The sequence below is a fragment of the Scardinius erythrophthalmus genome (assembly GCF_964197995.2).
Source record: "Scardinius erythrophthalmus genome assembly, chromosome: 13".
Taxonomy (NCBI): domain Eukaryota; kingdom Metazoa; phylum Chordata; class Actinopteri; order Cypriniformes; family Leuciscidae; genus Scardinius; species Scardinius erythrophthalmus.
This window is the reverse complement of record NC_138233.1, coordinates 260,001-267,500: the sequence shown is the minus strand read 5'-3', so window position 1 is coordinate 267,500 and position 7,500 is coordinate 260,001. Positions and strand designations below refer to the sequence as shown.

Genomic DNA, 7,500 nt, shown 5'->3' with positions numbered 1-7,500 from the left:
CACACACACACACACACAAACCACACTCTGACATCATATCAACACACACACACACACACACACACACACACACACAAACCACACTCTGACATCATATCAACACACACACACACACACACACACACACACACACACAAACCACACTCTGACATCATATCAACACACACACACACACACACACACACACACACACACACACACAAACCACACTCTGACATCATATCAACACACACACTCACACACACACACACACACACGATCAGCTGCATCATCTGTCCGACTGGCTCTATAATATGCAGAAACAGGAATAAGAGTCTTTGCTTTATAGACCAAGCCTGAGTCACGGCTCATCTGGTGAAAACAGCGAACATCAGACGCTGAAGCGTTGCCGACAGAAGGAAAGCCTCGTAACAAAGATTGCATGATTTTATAGTTAAACGGCCCTGGGATTAACAATTGCAGTTTTAATGGGTTTCAATGGAGACATTTTTGTCCAGAAGGTGCAAAACTGAAAAAGACAGAAGTGTCCATGAAGACGGCTCGTGACTCTGGCTGAGGACGTGTTCTCGCTGAGCTCCCGCTCCCACACAACATTAACTAGATTTCCTGCAACTTACTACACCCCTCTTAGCCCAAAATAGCAACTACATAAGTGGCAACAAACAAGTGAACTTTGCTGGTGATTAACCATGTCGAAACAGACGAAAATTCAGTCACGGAAGTTGACAAATACTTCAGCTGCTAACGCTAGCTTAGCTATACTTCAGCTGCTAACGCTAGCTTAGCTAGCGACTCTCCATTACAAGACGATGGGCCTCCGCCTATTGTGGACACCACAACTCTGATCTGCGAGGTAACCCAAAGTTTTACTAACGCCATGGACGAAAAGCTCTCTAAATTCTCAGAAACTCTAGAAAAAATCTCCTCGACTTTAGAGAGCCAGTCCAAACGCATCACCGCGGCGGAGCAGCGAGTTTCGGGTGTGGAAGACACAGTGGCCGGGCTGGAGCCGAGAGTCGCCGAAGCGGAGAGGAAAATTAAGATAATGGCAGAGAGCATGGATGATGTGGAGAACCGGAGCAGGCGGGACAATATCCGTATCCTCGATCTGGAAGAGGGCACGGAGGGGAAACGTCCTATACAGTTCTTTGAATCTTGGCTCCCGACCGTACTCGGCTTAGAGGGTAGCCCCGGTACTGAAAGCCGAATCAAGATCGACCGGGCACACCGCAGCTCGGGTCCACGGGGAGCGCGTCCTCGTCCGGTGATTATTAAGCTTCACAACTCCACAGACAAACCCAGGATAATGGCAGCGCTGAGGGCGAAGCCGAACCTGGAGTACGAAGGCAAGAAGATCCTTATTCACCAGGACCGGTCTACTGCGGTCCGAGAGAGACGCCGCGCCTTCAACGGCGTATGTCAAGCCCTCATTGACAAAGGTATCCGTTTCAGCGTGCGCTTCCCGGCTACGCTCACCGTGAACCTCAGCGGAGCACAAGTCTGAAACACGGACAGCTGCAGAAAACTTTCTCAATACGCTGGAATAGAGTCAGAAGATGACTCTGTGATTCTCATCTGCCGGTTCACTAAGGACTGAGTAAGTTTTATTATATATATACAGAAGACTATATATTCTAAAACTATTATTACAGCAAACTAAAACAGTTTGCATGAGAATTGAAATGGGTTCGGAGTCGAGTTGGCTCAACTGTGTTTCTTCCTCTAGATATGAGGGATTAGCTGTTACTGATACTGTAGCTACAGGAGCTTTCTGCAGATCTGGCTGATCAGAATAATAATGTGCTTGTTAACTTTATGTTGTGGGTGTGGGAGTGAGATATGGAAACTGTTTTGTTTTCCAGAAGCGATTACTCCCTTCAGCAGCGCGTGCTCCTACAACACCACCCATTGGGAAGCTGTTTGTGTTTGTTTTCTTGGTTTTCTCAGAGTTCTGACGTTCTCCCATCTGTTGGAGATGGGCATGTTTATCCCAGCAGTTTATCTGCCCAATAAGTGTGAACTGCAAGGTTTTTTTTTATTTATTTTTTTTATATGTATTATGTTTTATCTACCCTAAATGGACCACTCTCACTTGCTACCCGATAAGTAGTTCACATCATGAGTAACACAAAAATGATTACACTGAATGTCAAAGGTGTCAATCATGTGGTGAAGCAGCGGAAAATTCTCTCCATGCTCAAAAAAGATAAGGTACAAGTGGCACTATTACAGAGACCCGCCTCACTGACCTGGAACACTTGAAATTAAAGCGGGACTGGGTCGGCCAAACTTACTATTCTTCATTTAACTCAAAGAGTAGGGGAGTAGCAATACTTATCCATAAAAATCTTACATTTACACTTGATAAAGTCATACAAGATACTGAAGGACGGTACGTTGCTGTTACTGGGTGTCTGTATGGAGAACGTGTTCTCAAAGGAAGCGTCTATGCCCCCAATACATTTGACAGCTCGTTTTATTCTAAATTATTGGCTGACATCTCCTCAATTTGCCCTCCATATGTCATACTTGGAGGGGATTTTAACTGCGTTTTGGCCCCTGAAATGGACCACAGCCCACCTAAAACTCTACCCCCCCACCAAAATGGCCCAAGCTACAAAGGGGCTCTGTTCAGATCTGGTTTTATTTGATGCATGGAGGGTAATTAACCCACAAGATAAAGACTTCACATTTTTCTCTCGCCCTCATCATTCTTTTTCGAGAATTGGTTATTTTTTTGTCTCGAGGTTAACCCTAGACAAGACTACAGCCTGCTCTATTAATCCATGTGCCGTCTCTCAGACCATTCATCGGTCTCTATAGATCTCATGCCACCTTACTATAACCCCCTATCTAGACACTGGCGTTTAAATCCTTCTCTTCTAAGTGACCCCGCATTTTTAACATATTTGGAATCACAATGGGACCTTTTCATTTCAACAAATGATTCACCTGAGATCTCTGCGTCTACTCTGTGGGAAACAGGCAAGGCCTTCCTGAGGGGAGCCATCATTTCCTATACGGCTGCAAAGAGGAAAAGTACACTGGCAAAACAAATAGAACTCGAGCAACAAATTATAGCTCTGGATAGGGACCTCAAGACCACCGCCTCATTATCTATACTTTTAGATAAATTAGAAGCAGCCCGCTCTGCCCTAGACCAACTTTTGTCTCAAAAAGCAGAATCGGCCATCTTTTTTGCTAAGCATAGATTATTCGAATCTGGCAATAAACCTGGGAGGCTCCTGGCTCGACTAGCCGAGGGCCAGACAGGGCCTCATGTTATACCATCGCTTAGGGATAGTAAAGGCACAGAGCATTTCGAAACCAAAACCATGTGCAAAATTTTGAAGGATTTTTATCAAGAACTATATTCCTCCGAATGCCAAAACACCTAAGAGCAGAGCAGAGAAAAAGATTTTTTGATGGAATACATCTTCCCACCTTAACTGAAGATTGTAGAAATGACTTATGTAGACCAATTACAACACAAGAAGTTACAGAGACCATTAAATCACTACAGAGTGGGAAAGCCCCGGGTCCGGATGGATTCGGGCCTGAATTTGATAAAAAAGATGATCAAGCTAGTGGTTGGACCCCTAACTAACATGAAAGAGGAACGCTTCCACCAACTTTAAATCTGGCCCACATCTCTCTGATTTTAAAAAAAGATAAGCCTTCTGATTGTTGCAGGTCTTATAGACCAATACGTTTGCTTGGTGTTGATTGCAAAATATTATCAAAACTCCTGGCTAGAAGACTAGAGGAGATGCTACCTGTCCTAGTTAGACCAGACCAGACTGGATTTGTCAAAAATAGATATTCTGTCTCTAATGTTCGAAGGCTCCTAAACATAATACAGTTTTCACATAGTACAAAGAAGAGGGCCCTGGCGGTCTCATTAGACGCTGAAAAAGCGCTTGACCGGGTGGAGTGGGAGTACCTTTTCGATGTTCTTGATCAATTTGGGCTGGGCTCGGATTTTATTCAGTGGGTTAAGCTTCTATACAGGTCTCCTGCTGCCCGGGTCATAGTAAAGGGTCCGGTGTCTGATATTTTCCCTTGAGTAGAGGTACACGTCAGGGTTGTCCCCTCTCACCGCTTTTAATAATAATATTAATAATAATAATATTAATTCGTTACATTTATATAGCGCTTTTTCTGAGACCTCAAAGCGCTTTACATAGATGAGGGAATCTCCTCAACCACCACCAATGTGCAGCATCCACTTGGATGATGCGACGGCAGCCATATTGCGCCAGAACGCCCACCACACACCAGCTTACTGGTGAAGAGGAGACAGTGATGAAGCCAATCAGTATATGGGGATGAATAGGAGGCCATGATGGACAGAGGCCAAGGGGCAAATTTGGCCAGGATGCCGGGGTTACACCCCTACTCTTTTTCGAAGGACATCCTGGGATTTTTAATGACCACAGAGAGTCAGGACCTCGGTTTAACGTCTCATCCGAAGGACGGATTCTTCAACCTCGAAAGCCAGCACTCGACCATCCAAATGGAAAATTGACAAGGGTTGCACGGTCTCCAAAGTCACCCAGTGGCAGGGCCTCTGACTGGTCATAGTTATTTTATTTGCACTTGCTCTCGAACCACTTGCTGAGACTATTAGGAATCACAATGGACTGTCCGGTGTAACTTTAGGAGACATTGAATACAAAATATCGCTTTATGCTGATGACATATACTGTTTATCACCAAACCAGAGAATTCTATACCTGTTTTGGTAGCAATTATATGTCAATTTGGTCAAATTTCAGGGTACAAAAATAACTATGACCAGTCAGAGGCCCTGCCACTGGGTGACTTTGGAGACCGTGCAACCCTTGCCAATTTCCCATTTAGATGGTCGAGTGCTGGCTTTCGAGGTTGGAGAATTGTATAAATTGAATTTTAAGCCAATTTTGACAGCAGTTAAATGTGATCTTAAAAGATGGTTCGATCTCCCTCTGTCATGGATGGGCAGGATCAGCCTGATAAAGATGAACGTGCTTCCCAGAATATTATATCCAATGCAAATGCTACCACTTAGGATCACTAGAAGGGCATTTTTAGGTATAGAAAGAGCTCTCTCAAATTTCATATGGCACGGAAAGAGACCTAGATTAAAGATGAAGACTTTACAATTACCCGTTAACAGAGGGGCTCAAGCCCTTCCCAATTTTTTTTATTATAACTGGGCCTGTCATGCACGCATAATATCAGGCTGGCTCAATCATTTTCTCCACCAGGGTTAGAACCCTAACCCTAACCCTAACCCTGGCGGATGCCTCTCCCCCATCAGTCTTATTTCATTTGACAAAGGTGAAATCATGGAAGAGGTTAAAAATAATCCCATCATGCTTAACACTCTAAAGACTTGGCGTGATATCACTAAACATGTTGGTCAGAGAGGCTTTTCATTAGCATTACAACCTATAACCCAAAATAAAGCTTTTCCTCCTGGTGTGGGGAAAAGTATTTTCAATTTTTGGTACTCAAAGGGGCTAAGTGTGTGTAATTTATTTGAAAACAGTAATTTTATATCATTTTCACAACTTCAGAATAAATACCAAATACCACACAGCCACTTTTTTGGTTTTCTTCAGGTTAGACATTTTGTACAGTCCAATCTGGTACTTTCAACAGACCAGTCAATAGGGCTGTGTATTGGCAAGAATCTGGCGATACGATACGTATCACGATACATGGGTCACGATTCAATATATTGCAATATATTTCGATACTGTGCATAAGGCGATATATTGGGATTTTTTTAAAGTAAAATATATTAAAAATATATATAAAAAAAGACATGATGTGCATAAAAGTCAAAGAAGTTTTCTTTAGGTAAGCAATTCAGTACACAGAAAATCAAACTGCCAGTTTGGGCTTGTGGTTTACAGGTTCTTAGTGAGCAAATGTTTATATGCTCAAGTAGGCCATAATAAAAGAAAATAGGTACATAGCCCCTGTCACAATACAAAACAACAACGTGAACTGGACGAAAATGAATGAAAGTGGATGAAAGTGAACAAAATAAATGTGTCGTATATTGAAATCAAGTTTTCTGTGATAAAAGATTTTAAAAGAACTGGACGCGCGAATGAGGCGAACCGCGCCGCGCTAAACGCCTCGTGCCGCAGGACCTCCAGACGCGCGTAAACGCGTGCATTGACTTAACATTGAAATCACTCGCGCCAGATGCTCTTCGCGTTTGATGTGAACGATGCACGCGATTACATTTAGAAATAGACAAGCTTTGTTCCCAAATGCACCAAGCAAAGATATCCTTTCAGTTGTATAAACTTTTATAAAACCAGCCAATATAATCACAATAAACACATCCAAAATGAAATATTTAACATAGCCTATAGGCTATATAACAACTGCACAACGTCTAATTTGTAAACAAAATGATTACCGCACTAAATCCAGCATAAACTCCGGCACAATTTGCATGTTTAAACTCTCAAGGTAGACATCACATCCCGAACCTCACAGCAATTGGCTGCCGACTGCGTTTTTCGCTTGATATTTGTATAAAGGAACTGCCCAACTTTTTGACGCTCTCGGTCGCTCTCAAAGCTTTCTCCGGTCCGCTGTCAATCCTAAAATGTCCAGTGGACACGCACCGTTATAGGCGAGGACACTAGTGGTGCGTGTCAGCATAGCTATCTAGTGGTAGGGATTTAAACAACATAAACGTGAACCACTGTCTTACGGTCTTACCATGAATATTTTTGGACGTAAAAAAAAAAAAAAAAAAAAATCGATATTGCGTTTTTGAAAATCGATACAGTATTGCAAAATAAAATATCGCGATACTCAAGTGTATCGATTTTTTCTTACACCCCTACCAGTCAATAGAGAGTCCATTTGATGGCCTCCTCCTTACTTTTAATTCAATTGCTTCCAATAACAGAAAATTTATTTCACTCTTTTATGAAAAACTGTACTCTCTTAATTGTGCCAGTGTTAACAAAAGCAGGGAGTCATGGGAAAAGGATTTGGAGGTTGATCTTGATACTGATATCTGGTCAGATGCATTTAAATCTGTTAAGAAACTGTTTACGTGTAATAGACAGTGCAGGATCTTGTATAGATTGCAGCGCACTCCTCATTTTCTAAACAAGATTAACCCCAAGTCTCTCCCCTCTGTAGGAAGGGTAAGAAAGAAGTAGGGACCTACTATCATTGTATTTGGCAATGTCCCTTAATACTCAGGTATTGTAGGAATATTTCTCAGGAGCTAAGTTAAATTTTTCACAAAACAGTTAAATCAGAACCAGTCTTGTTCCTTCTGAATCTACATCTAGAGCCGCTCTCTCTATCTGCAGGGCAACTGTTGTTAATGGGTAAACTCTTGCTTCTAGCAAGGCGTAGTGCTCTGCTCCCGTGGATTGAGGAAAAACCTCCCTCGGTCACACAGTGGTACTGAGAAATATTTAAGGTTTTTCCTCTGGAACGCCTCAGTGCCACATTAAGGGGCAATACCAACTT

General features: G+C 42.7%; 1 protein-coding gene across 3 annotated transcripts in view; it reads left to right on the top strand.

Moving 5' to 3' along the window:
- evc (EvC ciliary complex subunit 1) overlaps positions 1-7,500 on the top strand; it is a gene marked incomplete at its 5' end in the record, with an annotated part of 58,492 nt that overhangs the window by 45,585 nt on the left and 5,407 nt on the right. The gene's annotated exons all lie outside the window — the stretch shown is intronic.